The sequence below is a fragment of the Choloepus didactylus genome, chromosome 13, assembly GCF_015220235.1.
Source record: "Choloepus didactylus isolate mChoDid1 chromosome 13, mChoDid1.pri, whole genome shotgun sequence".
NCBI classification, from domain to species: Eukaryota; Metazoa; Chordata; class Mammalia; order Pilosa; family Megalonychidae; genus Choloepus; species Choloepus didactylus.
In genome coordinates this window covers 96,264,092-96,281,934 of record NC_051319.1, presented here as the reverse complement: position 1 = coordinate 96,281,934, position 17,843 = coordinate 96,264,092, and the positions used below count along the sequence as shown (strand labels likewise).

Here is a 17,843-nt window from a genome sequence, read left to right as displayed (position 1 = left end):
CACTGAAGCTCCCGGCCAATCGCACCGCCGGAAGGAACTGATTGACGTAGGGGTTGGACTGCTCCAAGGAGACCAAGCCCCAGGGCTGGTGTGTTCGCTCCGGCGCGGTTGGAATCCTTTCCTGGCTCCGGCTTAAGTTCTTTCCTTTCTTTCTCATTGCACGGTGCGGTTCCCCAGGTCTCCTCTTCCGTCTTTTGCGCACTATTCGATAGTAGAGGAACAAAGTGATAAAGTTTCTGGTTAAGTCTTTTTTTCCCTTTTTATTACAACTTTTTTTTATTTCCATGCTACACTTTAAGGACACGCGTCGGCATAATTATTGGACAACAGTTAAAGGAAAACAAGAAGAAAGTAACTCCTGTTGTGTACGTAAGATAATGCAAAAGGTCACATGGAAAAATGTTAAGTTTGAGAACATAGATTTCTGCCCCGTTGCTTCTTGGCAAGTGCTGTTGTTGATCGGCCCAATAGGAGGCTCATGGGTGTTTTAATCAGATTTTTTTCCCTTTTTGTCGTTGCTGAGGAACGGTAGTTTGCAAATTCTCCGATCAAGTTGGGATCTTGATGCAACATCCTGTGCGTCACCACCATTGTCATTCCTTTTCTAATTGCGGGGGGCGAGGAGAGGAGGGGCTGGAGAAATTTTTATTTTTTCTTCATGTCGGTGCTCTTTTAAAAGATAAATCGTCAGACTCCTATATGGACATTCCAAAGATCTCCCTGAGTACTTCAGGGGCTAAGTGGCGCTCCAGCCTGGTTCTGTCCCATTCTGAGTGTCTTAGTATTTTGTTGTGTGCCCTGTTGGTCACCACGAGCATTTTATATGGAAATATCTTGGGTTCCAAATCATTGAACACAGGCACGCCTCGGTCCTTTCTCATTCCTGGATGGCATATGACCATCCAGGAAGGTCTCCCGTTAAGTTTTGCTAAGAAAGTTGGAAATGAAGCACGTTGGGCGTCTCTGTGGAAGGAAAGAAGGCTGAGCTGAGCCTAGGAGAAAAGGGCGCCCGCAGCAGCCTGTTCGACTCGGGTCAGTCCCCTCTCGACCTTCCAGGGCCCGGCATGGCCGTGAAGAAAGGAAACTCGGGAAGGCTCCAGGAGATATGTGAAAAGGTCCCTCCTTGGGGGTCTGGTCCTCCAAGGGCCCACTCCCGCATCAGCCTCGCTTATCCAGCATTTATTGAGCGCCATGGACTGGGGGTCAGAGATGATGAAGTCGCTGTCCCTGCTTACCCTCATGCATTCAACAGACTGGGGCGCTGCGTTTGGTACGGGGACTCCCAAAAGGAAGGAATGGGCGTCACGGGGCTATGGGGGCACAGGAGGGAAATCAGCCCAGAGGAGAGAAGTGGCTAAAGTTTTCTGGAGTAAGGAACTTCTAAGATCATGTAACTCATGCCAAGGAATTTGGACTATTCTGAGGGCAGTGGAGAGCCCCTGGAGGATTTTGAAAAGGGTAGACTAAGATTTGCGTTTTACAAAAATGACTCCAAACTGAAAACTCTAGTGAGCCCACGTTGGCAAAAATTTACAATCTGACGTCTACTGGATAGAGCCCAAGGTTGAGAAATCCTCATCTAAGAGACTGATTTAAATCATCTAAGGAAGGGTCTCAAGCCTCCTTCAGGTCTTTTTCTCCATTGCCAGGCAAATTCTACAAACCCTTCCAATACACTTCCTCACCCTTCTCTTTCTGCCAGTCCTCTCCAAAGCTCTGAAAATCAGGGTAAAAGGAAGTATGTGTAAGACCCAGAAATGGAAGGGTGGTGGGAGATATTAAGCAAGGAATGACCTGTAGAACATCATCTGGATCAGTGTTTCCCAAACATAGCTGGTAGTTTGCTAAGGGTGATTAAAATGTGTGTCTGGGTAGTTTCTATGGTGTCTGACTATATCTCAATAAAATTGCATTTAAAAAAAAAATGTGCATGCATATGCGTGAATCTCACCTGTGAGTAAGAACTCAGTGTAACAGTCAATGCAACATTATTTATAGTAGAAAGAGACAAGAAAAAAAACAAATGTCTAGCAATGTGTTATTGGTGTAGATATAATACTACAATACAGTACACTCTTGCAATGGACTGTCATGCAACCACAAAGGAATCAAGGCATATCTATACGTATGGTTATAGAATGATCTCCGAGAGAAAGCAACAAATGAAGAAAACGAAGTACAGAAAAATGAGAATAGCACACCACCATTTGTGTAAACAGGGGAAGGAAGCTATGAGGTGATTGTTTCTATTAAGATATACTGTATCACTATAGTTATTTATTCCTTTGTGGTTTTGCTATACCTACATAGGTTATGTCTGCAAGGAGTCACAAGAAATTGTTACTGATTGCTAACAGGGAGGTGATCTTGGGCCAGGGAAGAAGAAACACTTTTCATTCTATAAGCTTTGTTACGGTAAGTTTTTATTGTGTGTATTTTGTTAGTTTTTTTTTTCTTTTTTTTTTTTCTTTTTTTTTTGCCACGTGCATATGTTTTTCAAAGAAAAAATTTTAAGGTTAAGTACTGATTTTACTATTGGCATGAGGAACTGCAAATATGGAAACTTTGATCTTTAAAACAAACCAACCAGGTGGAATGCCACATTACCCTCTCATTATGTTTATGAGGGGTTCTAAAAATGAGGCATCAAAGTTTTAATCTGCCTCCCTCCCACCCCTGACTACTAAGATCTTTTCTCTTCACTCCTTACTGTACAAAAATCATACCAAGATCCAAAGAGACCCTCTACTAGCTTAGAAATACATGCCTAGCTGGATTCCTTCCTCCTCTGGCACTGACTGTCTGTGAAGGCATCACTTCCTCAAATTCTGTGGAGTACTCACCATGAACCAGGCCCTTGGTTAATATTCTTAACAAGGATTAATCTTCACAACAGCCCTATTTCCCATTTCTAAAGTACAGATACAGGCTAAGCAACTCGCACAAGTTTGCCTAGTTAGGAATGGATCAGTGACTCTAACCTCAAGTTCATGTTCTCTTACCCACTCCTCAATCCTACCCAGGGAAGGATAGGAGAGAAACAGGTGTTGCCTCCTCAGAAACCTCTACAAGGCTACTGCCTTCTCGTGTGGCACAGGGAAATGCTGTATACACAAATTTCCAGGTGATATTAGGATTCTGGAGCCCATGGCAAATCCTGATCTACAGCCAAAGCTCTGCAAAGGGCTTTTCCAGCATACTCTGGTACTACCTGCATACTGCAGGCCTCACTTCCTGTGGTTCAGAAGCCCAGATAACAATCATATATTAATATGTCTCAAGCACCACTGTGCTAGGCACATTTTTTTCAATTCATCCTCTCCAAAATTCTGTAAAATATTAGCTCTGTTTTACAGATGTAGAGACTATGGCTTGGAAAAGTTAAAAGACTGGCCCAAGATCACATCACTTGGCAGTGGTAGAATTAGTATTTAAAATCAGGTTTATACCACTGTAAACCCAAAGCCCAATGAAGAAGAAAGGAACAAGAATAAAATATATGAATCCTCACAACAATTAATTTCAACAGATGGAGAAATCAAGGTGAAAAGAAAATAATTTTGTATCCATCAAATTACAAAAAATGATAGTTTGCTAATGTCAAATGTTGGCAAGGGTGTGGAAAAATAATCATTCATCATATTGCTAGTAGAAAATATAAATTGGCCAAACCTCAATTGTTTGAGGACAATTTGAAAGCATCTATTAAAATTTAAAATCCGCACACCCTATGAGCCAGAAATTCTGCTTTTTGGTATCCACACTTAAACACATCCACATGCATACAGAGAGCAAAGATGTTCTTCCTAGCATTGTTTGTAATATTGAAAAATAATCTAAATGTCAAATCAATGAGGGAATGGCTAGATTTACTAGAATATATCCATACTAGAGAATTTTAGGCAGAAACAAAAGATTGAGCTAGTTTGTGTATATGTATATATGTATATTTACACATTTATGTTTTACAATATTATATATATCAAACATAGATCTCTAGAACATGTCGCTAATTAAAAAGAGCATCTCGCAAATTATGTACCGATATCATGTACATTTAAAAAAATACCAACAGATTTCCCCTCCTGGGTTATTACTGATACTCTCACAAACATTGGAGACTACCAATTTAGTAGGCTGAGCCCTCCGTCTTGGGGCTTGCCCTTACAAAACTTGTTACTGCAAAAACAAAGTTAAGCCTACTTATAATTTTGTTTAAGAGTTCTCCCCAGAGAACCCCTTTGTTCCTCTCTCTGTAAGCCCACTCAGCAGGTAAACTCACTGCCCTCCCCCTACGTGTGACATGACTCCCAGGGGTGTAAATCTCCTTGGCAATGCGAGACATGGCTCCTGGGGATGAGCCTGGACCCGGCATCATGGAATTGAGAACATCTCCTTGATCAAAAGGGGGAACTGAAATGAAACAAAGTTTCAGTGGCTGAGAGATTTCAAATGGAGTCGAGCGGTCACTCTAGAGGGCATTCTTATGCTCTATATAAATATCCCTTTTTAATTTTTAGTGTATTGGAATAGCTAGAAGGAAATCCCTGAAACTTTCAAACTGCAACCCAATAGCCTTGATTCTTGAAGACGAATGCATAACTATGTAGCTTACATGGTGTGACTGTGTGATTGTGAAGACCTTATGGCTCACACTCCTTTTATCCGGTTTATGGAGAGATGAGTAGAAAAATGGGGACAAACATTAAATGAAAAATAGTGTGTGATGGGGGATGGAATGTTTTAGGTGTTCTTTTTTACTTTTATTTTTATTTATTTTTTTTTTGAGTAAGAAAAATGTTTAAAAATTGATTGTGGTGATGAATGCACAACTATATGATGGTACTGTGAGCAACTAATTGTATATTGTGGATGATTGTACTGTATGTGAATGTATCTCAATAAACCCGAATTTAAAAAGATACCAACAAATATATGAATCAGTGTTTAATGTTTGTAATTGCATAGAAAAAGGTCTGAAAACAGTTATTACCTCTGGAAAAAAAGTGATATGAGGACTAGGAAGGGGACTTTATCTGTACTGTTTAAAAATTTTACCTTAGGAAAGTTTTCAAAAAGTATGTAATTGAAAAAAAAATTAACTTGTCATAACCCTGAGAGTAGCTTCTGAGTGCTATTTATGTACCAGGCACTGAGCTGAATACTTTATGGGCATTGTCTTATTTATCACAAATGCACTGTAAGTTAGGGCTAATCATTTTCCTTATTTCACAGGTGAAGAAATTGAGATTCAGAGACATTAAATGCCCAAAACAACTAGGATGGAACTCAGGTTGGTCTGGGTTGTCTCATTAAATACAGCTTATAAACCCAAAGCCTAGAGTGGTCTGGTAGAGAATAAAAGAATGAGAAGACAGCGTGACAAATGTTTGACCTTTGGTTGAAGTTTTGGGAGTCCACTTAAAATTGTTGGAGACTATGGTGGCCCAAAGAGTGCATGCTTTCAGTGATTGTATACTTTGGTTTGTGTGGTATGTGAATATATCTCAAATAAAATTGGGGGGATGGAGGGGAAGAGTGCATTCCTTGTCTAAAGTGTCACTGGGGCAGTCAGAGCTGTTTTCTGACATTGCTATTTCTTCTCCTTCTGGGAGCACTCTCCTGCCCTCTTTAAAGATAGACCATGTGCCGTGTTTTGGCCAAAACAATATGAGCAGAAGTGATACATCTCTTCCAGGTAGAAGTCCTTAGGAGCTGGTGATTATTTGCTGAGGTCTTTTCCTCCCACCACTGCCACCAAATTCCATGTCATGCCATATGGTAAATCTACCTCCACCCAAGTCCCTGAGCAAAAACAATTTGCTCCGAGTCTCTCCTTCAACTTGCCCATCCTGCAGTGGGCATATGACATGAATGAGAAGTAAAACAATGTTGTTTTAAGCCTCTGAGCTTTGAATAAAATATACCCGTAAGCCAGACTTAGTTTGCAGCTCTGTATAACATGCTGTCCATTCAAGCCTGTAGCCCAAGCTCTAGACTTTGAAGCCCTTCTCTTCTCATGTCTTAGCTTCTCTGAGAGCCCTTTCACCCCCAGAACTTTTGATCCTAGAATAAGGATCCCTTGGTGGAGCGTGCAGTGAGGCAACTAGTATGTATTTGTTACAACACAGAAAAAAACCTGATTTCCTGAAGTGAGTAGTAGTAGCTACAGAGGCCTTTCTTTGCAAAGGACTAACCTCCCCGGCTTCTGCCAAAGGGTAGACCAAAGGAGTCGGCAGGTAGGAAGGCACCAACCACTGTCTGAGAACATACCATCTATCCATTCCCAACCTCACCACAACACTGTCGGCCACAAAGCGCAGGGGCTCTGTTCCCATCTGCCCATTTCATAGGTCCACTGGCTTAGTGATGAAATGACTTTACCCAAGAATATAAGGCTATTAATGAGACCGCCGGGCAGGGCTGGGACTCAAAATTCCTGAACTTTGTCCCTTAAAAATATTTTTCCTTGTGATTCTTTTCTTAATACATATTCATTATAGAAATTATGGCCAAGTATAAAAAGGAAACAAAAATCACCTGTAATATTGTAATGGGTGAAGATAAGGATGCTTGATATTGGGTTGTAAGAATGTAATTGATAAAACTTCTTTGAGAGGAAATCTGGTTATAGCTATCAAAACTAAAAACAAGCAGCAATTCCATATTGAGGAATTTACCCTACATAAAATTTTAAGCAAAGATGTATGTATACAGATTGTCAATGCATCTTTATTAATACCAGTAAAAGACTGGCAGCAACATATACATTCATCAGTAATGAATTCTACACAAGTAAGGAATGTTTTCAGGGGCAAGTAACAGAAAGCATGACCAGCAGTGGCAGAAACAAAGACGAGCTTGTATTTCTCACATAGCAAACCTGGAGACAAGCTGAGCTGGCATTGCTTCAGTGCCCACCTGTCAGGACTAGCATCTCTGTGATCCTCTTGGTGTTTCTGTCATTGTTGCAAGATGGTGGCCACCACTCTAGATATTGCATCAGTGTTCTAGGCAGAAAGGAGAAAGGGGTGCTTTCTGTTTCCTTTGTGAAGAAAGCAAGAGCTGTCCCAGAAGCCTCCTGGCAGACTTCTACTTTTATCTCATTGGCCAGAGCCATAGCAAATGTACACACCTGGCTGCAATGGAGGCTGGAAAAGCATATTTAGAGACTTCGGCATCTATAGTACTGAGAGGAAAAATTGGTAACAGGTATTGGATTAACCAACCAATGGTTTCTGCCATAGGGACTGGCAAAATAAATTATAGGACAACTGAATAATAGAACACTACATGATACTAAAAAGAATGAAGGAGATTGGTACTATTAAACAATCTCTAAGATTAATTGGAAAGTAAGAAAATCAGGGTGCAAAACAATATATATTCTATGACTTTTGTTTAAGAAAGGGGGGGATCAGTGTAGGAGGGAGACCTACTTTTCACTGTGATTCCTCTTGTGTTATCTGAAAATTTTTAAACAGTATGTACACTGGAATTTTGCCTCTGATCCTGTACCTGTCCAAAATAACCTCTAGTAACACTTGAAATAGTTCATCTTTAGTCTAATTTTATTTCAAATACATGGAATATATGTGTTTATTTATATAGGAACTACAATCCTGTACATTTTCCTCTTCCCTGTGGTAGGCCTTCATCTGCCACTTCTAATGGGTTTCCATGATGCTGCTGCTTTATTAAATTGCTTTCTCTCTGCTTAACTCCCCACTGCCCCATTTTCTGAGCTACCCACTCTTTCTCTGCCTTGGATGGCTTGCCTTGGCACTGTTGCTTTTGTTTTTGTGAAGGATTTCCTCTCCCTGCCCCCCCCCTCCACAGAGTTCTCACCATCCCCAGTCCCAGTGCATGTCTGTCCCCCAGTGCTACCAAGATTCTCAGCCCTGCCTTCTGCGACCTGAGGTTGCCAGTCCTGTAGTACTCTCTTCCCTCTTCTTTTCTCCCTTCCTCCCACAAAGACACAAAAATCTCCTTTTGGAGTAAAATGATGGTCACCATCCCACATCCACATGTTTCCTACAGAAGAATGGATATAGGAACATGTAGTCTGAGACCTCCTTAGAGAGAGTAGGAAAAAGGACCTTTTGGCTTTATGAAATGGCCTGACAGGTGGGGAGAGCGCAGTGGGTTAAGGGGTGAGCATTTTGCCAATAGGGGAAGACCCCATGCCGGGTAGGCCAGCAGGGGCTCTAGAATTGGAAAAAGAGTTTTAATATTTTTTATTGTCTACCATGTGCCAACCAATGTACAAGGCAGTTTACATACATTATTTATTCCTCCCAATGATGCTGCAAAGTAGGTCTCCTTGGAAGTAACATATGTCCTGATTGCCTGCAACTGTCATAGCATATGCCTGTTGTCCTGGCATAATCACTAATGACATCCTCTTTCAGTCTCAAAAAAAAAAAAAAGGTTTGAATAAAAAATTGTAAGTCACCTTAACTATTTCCATTTTATAAGTGAGCATATTGAGACTTAGAGAGTTGAAGTAACACAGCTGGTAAATGATACGGCTGAGATTCAAACTCAGCCCCATCAAGTCCCGGCCTAGACTGTCCCTTCTGAAGTTTTGTGTTCCTTGAAGTTGGGCCAAGGGTGCAACCATTATCCTCTTCCCTAACCTGAGCAGGTAGCTTGTTGTCACTCCCTATATCAGTCAGGGTCTAATCAGGAGAGAGAAACCACATAGTAATTTGAACAGGGAAAGTTTTAAGATTTATTATAACAGGAGGCTGTAGTAATGAGGGATTGGCTAATAAGAAACAAAAAGAACTCTAAAAAATATAAGAATAGCAGATACAAGGAGCAGCTGTTAACCATAGGGCTGAGATAGTGCACCCAAGGAGGAGCTGCCTCCCTTCCCACCTGCTCTCAGGCTGAGCTCCAGCCCATGTTGGAGATGGCACAGCTGTGGTCCATTGAATGACAGAGAAGTCACTCTGCTGCCGTGCTGTTGGAACTTGCTAAGAATCTACTGTCTAGGGTGCTGAAGAAAACTATTTACCAAGAGGTGTTTCACTGGAGGCACTCTGCTACCAAACCACTTCTACCAGGGTTTGAGGTGGGATGGGTGGGGCACTGCCAACTGCCAGCTGCTGCTGGTCCCTAGGGGTACAAGCAGGATCCTGGTACCAAAGAAGCCAATCTCAAGAGCTGGGAGAGCCACACATACTGCAGGACCCTGGTGAATCAGCACAGCGGGAACAGGAAGGAAAACGCTTTCTTCCTCCAGCGTCTCTCCAGAGCCTTCTCTGACAATGTTTAGCATCCTGCCAGCTGAAATGGACAAAATAAATTTAAATGGCCCATATCTGTTTTCACAGAGCAGACAAAAAGGATGAATTTGGAACTAAGTGGCAATAAATCAATAACCAGCATACTCCCTGAAAAAACTTTCCTGTATTAAACTATAGTTTTCCTATACTAGGGGCTCACCAAACAAAAGGGAGGAGGCAGACTAAAAATATGCCTTAAAATGAGGCAGGGAGGCGGGGCAAGATGGCAGACTGGTGAGCTGTATATTTTAGTTACTCCTCCAGGAAAGTAGGTAGAAAGCCAGGAACTGCATGGACTGGACACCACAGAGCAATCTGTCTTTGGGCATACTTCATACAACACTCATGAAAATGTCGAACTGCTGAGATCAGCGAAATCTGTAAGTTTTTGCGGCCAGGGGACCCTCGCCCTCCCTGCCAGGCTCAGTCCCATGGGAGGAGGGGCTGTCAGCTCCGGGAAGGAGAAGGGAGAACTGCAGTGGCAGCCCTTATCGGAAACTCATTCTACTGATCCAAACTCCAACCATAGATAGACTGAGACCAGACACCAGAGAATCTGAGAGCAGCCAGCCCAGCAGAGATGAGACAGGCATAGAAAAAAAACAACAACACGAAAAACCCCAAAATAAAAGCGGAGGATTTTTGGAGTTCTGGTGAACATAGAAAGGGGAAGGGCCCTGAGGCGCATATGTAAATCCCGAAGAAAAGCTGATCTCTCTGCCCTGTGGACCTTTCCTTAATGGCCCTGGTTGCTTTGTCTCTTAGCATTTCAATAACCCATTAGATCTCTGAGGAGGGCCCTTTTTTTTTTTTTTTTTTTTAATCCTTTTTTCTTTTTCCAAAACAATTACTCTAAGAAGCCCAATACAGAAAGCTTCAAAGACTTTCAATTTGGGCAGGTCAAGTCAAGAGCAGAACTAAGAGAGCTCTGAGACAAAAGGCAATAATCCAGTGGCTGAGAAAATTCACTAAACACCACAACTTCCCAAGAAAAGGGGGGTGTCCGCTCACAGCCACCATCCTGGTGGACAGGAAACACTCCTGCCCATCGCCAGCCCCATAGCCCAGAGCCGCCCCAGAGAACCCAGTATGACGGAAGTGCTTCAAATAACAGGCACACACCACAAAACTGGGCGTAGACATTAGCCTTCCCTGCAACCTCAGCTGATTGTCCCAGAGTTGGGAAGGTGGAGCAGTGTGAATTAACAAAGCCCCATTCAGCCATCATTTGAGCAGACTGGGAGCCTCCCTACACAGCCCAGCAGCCCAGAACTGCCCTGGGGGGACGGCACTCACCTGTGACATAGCACAGTCATCCCTCAACAGAGGACCCGGGGTGCACAGCCTGGAAGAGGGGCCCACTTGCAAGTCTCAGAAGCCATATGCCAATACCAAGGACTTGTGGGTCAGTGGTAGAGACAAACTGTGGCAGGACTGAACTGAAGGATTAGACTATTGCAGCAGCTTTAAAACTCTAGGATCACCAGGGAGATTTGATTGTTAGGGCCACCCCCCCTCCCCGACTGCCCAGAAACACGCCCCACATACAGGGCAGGCAACACCAACTACACATGCAAGCTTGGTACACCAATTGGGCCCCACAAGACTCACTCCCCCACTCACCAAAAAGGCTAAGCAGGGGAGAACTGGCTTGTGGAGGACAGGTGGCTCGTGGACGCCACCTGCTGGTTAGTTAGAGAAAGTGTACTCCACGAAGCTATAGATCTGATAAATTAGAGATAAGGACTTCAATAGGTCTACAAACCCTAAAAGAACCCTATCAAGTTCAGCAAATGCCACGAGGCCAAAAACAACAGAAAATTATAAAGCATATGAAAAAACCAGACGATATGGATAACCCAAGCCCAAGCACCCAAATCAAAAGACCAGAAGAGACACAGCACCTAGAGCAGCTACTCAAAGAACTAAAGATGAACAATGAGACCATAGTACGGGATATAAAGGAAATCAAGAAGACTCTAGAAGAGCATAAAGAAGACATTGCAAAACTAAATAAAAAAATGGATGATCTTATGGAAATTAAAGAAACTGTTGACCAAATTAAAAAGATTCTGGACACTCATAGTACAAGACTAGAGGAAGTTGAACAACGAATCAGTGACCTGGAAGATGACAGAATGGAAAATGAAAGCATAAAAGAAAGAATGGGGAAAAAAAATGAAAAAATCGAAATGGACCTCAGGGATATGATAGATAATATGAAACGTCCAAATATAAGACTCATTGGTGTCCCAGAAGGGGAAGAAAAGGGTAAAGGTCTAGGAAGAGTATTCAAAGAAATTGTTGGGGAAAACTTCCCAAATCTTCTAAACAACATAAATACACAAATCATAAATGCTCAGCGAACTCCAAATAGAATAAATCCAAAAAAACCCACTCCGAGACATATACTGATCACACTGTCAAACACAGAAGAGAAGGAGCAAGTTCTGAAAGCAGCAAGAGAAAAGCAATTCACCACATACAAAGGAAACAGCATAAGACTAAGTAGTGACTACTCAGCAGCCACCATGGAGGCAAGAAGGCAGTGGCATGATATTTTTAAAATTCTGAGTGAGAAAAATTTCCAGCCAAGAATACTTTATCCAGCAAAGCTCTCCTTCAAATTTGAGGGAGAGCTTAAATTTTTCACAGACAAACAAATGCTGAGAGAATTTGCTAAGAAGAGACCTGCCCTACTGGAGATACTAAAGGGAGCCCTACAGACAGAGAAACAAAGACAGGACAGAGAGACTTGGAGAAAGGTTCAGTGCTAAAGAGAATCGGTATGGGTACAATAAAGGATATTAATAGAGAAAGGGAAAAATATGGCAAACATAAACCAAAGGATAAGATGGCCGATTGAAGAAATGCCTTCACGGTTATAACATTGAATGTAAATGGATTAAACTCCCCAATTAAAAGATATAGATTCGCAGAATGGATCAAAAAAAATGAACCATCAATATGTTGCATACAAGAGACTCATCTTAGACACAGGGACACAAAGAAACTGAAAGTAAAAGGATGGAAAAAAATATTTCATGCAAGCTACAGCCAAAAGAAAGCAGGTGTAGCAATATTAATCTCAGATAAAATAGACTTCAAATGCAAGGATGTTTTGAGAGACAAAGAAGGCCACTACATACTAATAAAAGGGGCAATTCAGCAAGAAGAAATAACAATCGTAAATGTCTATGCACCCAATCAAGGTGCCACAAAATACATGAGAGAAACACTGGCAAAACTAAAGGAAGCAATTGATGTTTCCACAATAATTGTGGGAGACTTCAACACATCACTCTCTCCTATAGATAGATCAACCAGACAGAAGACCAATAAGGAAACTGAAAACCTAAACAATCTGATAAATGAATTAGATTTAACAGACATCTACAGGACATTACATCCCAAATCACCAGGATACACATACTTTTCTAGTGCTCACGGAACTTTCTCCAGAATAGATCATATGCTGGGACATAAAACAAGCCTCAATAAATTTAAAAAGATTGAAATTATTCAAAGCACATTCTCTGACCACAATGGAATACAATTAGAAGTCAATAACCATCAGAGACTTAGAAAATTCACAAATACCTGGAGGTTAAACAACACACTCCTAAACAATCAGTGGGTTAAAGAAGAAATAGCAAGAGAAATTGCTAAATATATAGAGACGAATGAAAATGAGAACACAACATACCAAAACCTATGGGATGCAGCAAAAGCAGTGCTAAGGGGGAAATTTATAGCACTAAACGCATATATTAAAAAGGAAGAAAGAGCCAAAATCAAAGAACTAATGGATCAACTGAAGAAGCTAGAAAATGAACAGCAAACCAATCCTAAACCAAGTAGAAGAAAAGAAATCACAAGGATTAAAGCAGAAGTAAATGACATAGAGAAGAAAAAAACAATAGAGAGGATAAATATCACCAAAAGTTGGTTCTTTGAGAAGATCAACAAGATTGACAAGCCCCTAGCTAGACTGACAAAATCAAAAAGAGAGAAGACCCATATAAACAAAATAATGAATGAAAAAGGTGACATAACTGCAGATCCTGAAGAAATTAAAAAAGTATAAGAGGATATTATGAACAACTGTATGGCAACAAATTGGACAATGTAGAAGAAATGGACAATTTCCTGGAAACATATGAACAACCTAGACTGACCAGAGAAGAAATAGAAGACCTCAACCAACCCATCACAAGCAAAGAGATCCAATCAGTCATCAAAAATCTTCCCACAAATAAATGCCCAGGGCCAGATGGCTTCACAGGGGAATTCTACCAAACTTTCCAGAAAGAACTGACACCAATCTTACTCAAACTCTTTCAAAACATTGAAGAAAATGGAACACTACCTAACTCATTTTATGAAGCTAACATCAATCTAATACCAAAACCAGGCAAAGATGCTACAAAAAAGGAAAACTACCGGCCAATCTCCCTAATGAATACAGATGCAAAAATCCTCAACAAAATACTTGCAAATCGAATCCAAAGACACATTAAAAAAATCATACACCACGACCAAGTGGGGTTCATTCCAGGCATGCAAGGATGGTTCAACATAAGAAAAACAATCAATGTATTACAACACATTAACAAGTCAAAAGGGAAAAATCAATTGATCATCTCAATAGATGCTGAAAAAGCATTTGACAAAATCCAACATCCCTTTTTGATAAAAACACTTCAAAAGGTAGGAATTGAAGGAAACTTCCTCAACATGATAAAGAGCATATATGAAAAACCCACAGCCAGCATAGTACTCAATGGTGAGAGACTGAAAGCCTTCCCTCTAAGATCAGGAACAAGACAAGGTTGCCCGCTGTCACCACTGTTATTCAACATTGTGCTGGAAGTGCTAGCCAGGGCAATCCGGCAAGACAAAGAAATAAAAGGCATCCAAATTGGAAAAGAAGAAGTAAAACTGTCATTGTTTGTAGATGATATGATCCTATATCTAGAAAACCCTGAGAAATCGATGATACAGCTACTAGAGCTAATAAACAAATTTAGCAAAGTAGCAGGATGCAAGATTAACGCACATAGTCAGTAATGTTTCTATATGCTAGAAATGAACAAACTGAAGAGACACTCAAGAAAAAGATACCATTTTCAATAGCAACTAAAAAAATCAAGTACCTAGGAATAAACTTAACCAAAGATGTAAAAGACCTATACAAAGAAAACTACATAACTCTACTAAAAGAAATAGAAGGGGACCTTAAAAGATGGAAAAATATTCCATGTTCATGGATAGGAAGGACTAAATGTCATTAAGATGTCAATTCTACCCGAAACTCATCTACAGATTCAATGCAATCCCAATCAAAATTCCAACAACCTACTTTGCAGACTTGGAAAAGCTAGTTATCAAATTTATTTGGAAAGGGAAGATGCCTCGAATTGCTGAAGACACTCTAAAAAAGAAAAACGAAGTGGGAGGACTTACACTCCCTGACTTTGAAGCTTATTATAAAGCCACAGTTGCCAAAACAGCATGGTACTGGCACAAAGATAGACATATAGATCAATGGAATCGAATTGAGGAATTCAGAGATAGACCCTCAGATCTATGGCCGACTGATCTTTGATAAGGCCCCCAAAGTCACCTGAACTGAGCCATAATGGTCTTTTCAACAAATGGGGCTGGGAGAGTTGGATATCCATATCCAAAAGAATGAAAGAGGGACCCCTACCTCACCCCCTACACAAAAATTAACTCAAAATGGACCAAAGATCTCAATATAAAAGAAAGTACCATAAACTCCTAGAAGATAATGTAGGAAAACATCTTCAAGACCTTGTATTAGGCGGCCACTTCCTAGACTTTACACACAAAGCACAAGCAACAAAAGAAAAAATAGATAAATGGGAACTCCTCAAGCTTAGAAGTTTCTGCACCTCAAAGGAATTTCTCAAAAAGGTAAAGAGGCAGCCAACTCAATGGGAAAAATTTTTGGAAACCATGTGTCTGACAAAAGACTGATATCTTGCATATACAAAGAAATCCTACAACTCAATGACAATAGTACAGACAGCCCAATTATAAAATGGGCAAAAGATATAAAAAGACAGTTCTCTGAAGAAGAAATACAAATGGCCAAGAAACACATGAAAAAATGTTCAGCTTCACTAGCTATTAGAGAGATGCAAATTAAAACCACAATGAGATACCATCTAACACCGGTTAGAATGGCTGCCATTAAACAAACAGGAAACTACAAATGCTAGAGGGGATGTGGAGAAATTGGAACTCTTATTCATTGTTGGTGGGACTGTATAATGGTTCAGCCACTCTGGAAGTCAGTCTGGCAGTTCCTTAGAAAACTAGATATAGAGCTACCATTCGATCCAGCGATTGCACTTCTCGGTATATACCCGGAAGATCGGAAAGCAGTGACACGAACAGATATCTGCACGCCAATGTTCATAGCAGCATTATTCACAATTGCCAAGAGATGGAAACAACCCAAATGTCCTTCAACAGATGAGTGGATAAATAAAATGTGGTATATACACACGATGGAATACTACACGGCAGTAAGAAGGAACGATCTAGTGAAACATATGACAACATGGATGAGCCTTGAAGACATAATGCTGAGCGTAATAAGCCAGGCACAAAAAGACAAATATTATATGCTACCACTAATGTGAACTTTGAAAAATGTAAAACAAATGGTTTATAATGTAGAATGTAGGGGAACTAGCAGTAGAGAGCAATTAAGGAAGGGGGAACAGTAATCCAAGAAGAACAGATAACCTCTTTAACGTTCTGGGGATGCCCAGAAATGACTATGCTCTGTTAATTTCTGATGGATATAGTAGGAACAAGTTCACAGAAATGTTGCTATATTATGTAACTTTCTTGGGGTAAAGTAGGAACATGTTGGAAGTTAAGCAGTTATCTTAGGTTAGTTGTCTTTTTCTTACTCCCTTGTTATGGTCTCTTTGAAATGTTTTTTTATTGTATGTTTGTTTTCTTTTTAACTTTTTTTTTATACAGTTAATTTAAAAAAGAAGGGAAAGTTAAAAAAAAAAAAAAGAAAGAAAAACAAGGAAAAAAAAAAAAGATGTAGTGCCCCCTTGAGGAGCCTGTGAAGAATGCAGGGGTATTCGCCTACCCCACCTCCATGGTTGCTAACATGACCACAGACATAGGGGACTGGTGGTTTGATGGGTTGAGCCCTCTACCATAAGTTTTACCCTTGGGAAGACGGTTGCTGCAAAGGAGAGGCTAGGCCTCCCTATATTTGTGCCTAAGGGTCTCCTCCTGAATGCCTCTTTGTTGCTCAGATGTGGCCCTCTCTCTCTGGCTAAGCCAACTTGAAAGGTGAAATCACTGCCCTCCCCCCTACGTGGGATCAGACACCCAGGTGAGTGAATCTCCCTGGCAACGTAGAATATGACTCCCGGGGAGGAATGTAGACCCGGCATCGTGGGACGGAGAACATCTTCTTGACCAAAAGGGGGATGTGAAAGGAAATGAAATAAGCTTCAGTGGCAGAGAGATTCCAAAACGAGCCGAGAGGTCACTCTGGTGGGCACTCTTACGCACACTTTAGACAACCCTTTTTAGGTTCTAAAGAATTGGGGTAGCTGGTGGTGGATACCTGAAACTATCAAACTACAACCCAGAACCCATGAATCTCGAAGACAGTTGGAGGGATGACAATGGGATTGGGAAAGCCATAAGGACCACACTCCACTTTGTCTAGTTTATGGATGGATGAGTAGAGAAATAGGGGAAGGAAACAAACAGACAAAGGTACCCAGTGTTCTTTTTTACTTCAATTGCTGTTTTTCACTCTAATTATTATTCTTGTTATTTTTGTGTGTGTGCTAATGAAGGTGTCAGGGATTGATTTAGGTGATGAATGTACAACTATGTAATGGTACTGTAAACAATTGAAAGTACGATTTGTTTTGTATGACTGCGTGGTATGTAAATATATCTCAATAAAATGATGATAAAAAAAATGAGGCAGCAGCGTATCTGGGGTGAGGCCTAGAAATCTGAATTTTTAACAAGTTTCTAAGCAATTCTATTGATGAGAGATCTTTGAAACTACTAACTTAGACTGAGAGCCCTCTGGCAGCTCTTTGGATATTTCCAAGGACAGAGCCACCTTGGTAGTCTGTGTGTAGGGGAGTATGTGTGTGAAGTTTCAGGTTTTCACATTCCTGTTTCTCTGTAAGTATCCTAGAGACGTCTGCCTCCATGTCCCCACATACAGCTGTAGGTCTCTTTTGTCTTTCTCAACTAGTTTGCCTATACGTGCCTACCTCTCAGTCTGAATATCTCTGCCTCCCAAGCCTGCCACTTTTGTCTTCTAGTTTTTGTTCATGCTGTTCCCTGTGCCTAAAACACTGTTCCCCATACCTTCCTTCCTCCTAAATAGCTCATCTTCCACATCAGTCTTGTACTCTTCCCCTTCAACTCAGATATTACATCTTCCAGAAGCCTCCCCTTTCCAAGAACCACCTCTCCCTCCCCCACTCCAGTCTAAATTAGGAACCTTTTACTCTGTGC

General features: G+C 41.0%; 1 long non-coding RNA gene across 1 annotated transcript; it reads left to right on the top strand.

The window, feature by feature from the left end:
- The first annotated feature begins 122 nt into the window (after nt 1-122).
- On the top strand, nt 123-5,378 carry LOC119508560. Its single transcript, XR_005211486.1, has 3 exons — nt 123-365; nt 2,311-2,415; nt 5,236-5,378. It is a non-coding gene; the product is annotated as an uncharacterized LOC119508560 (long non-coding RNA).
- Nucleotides 5,379-17,843: the final 12,465 nt, after the last annotated feature.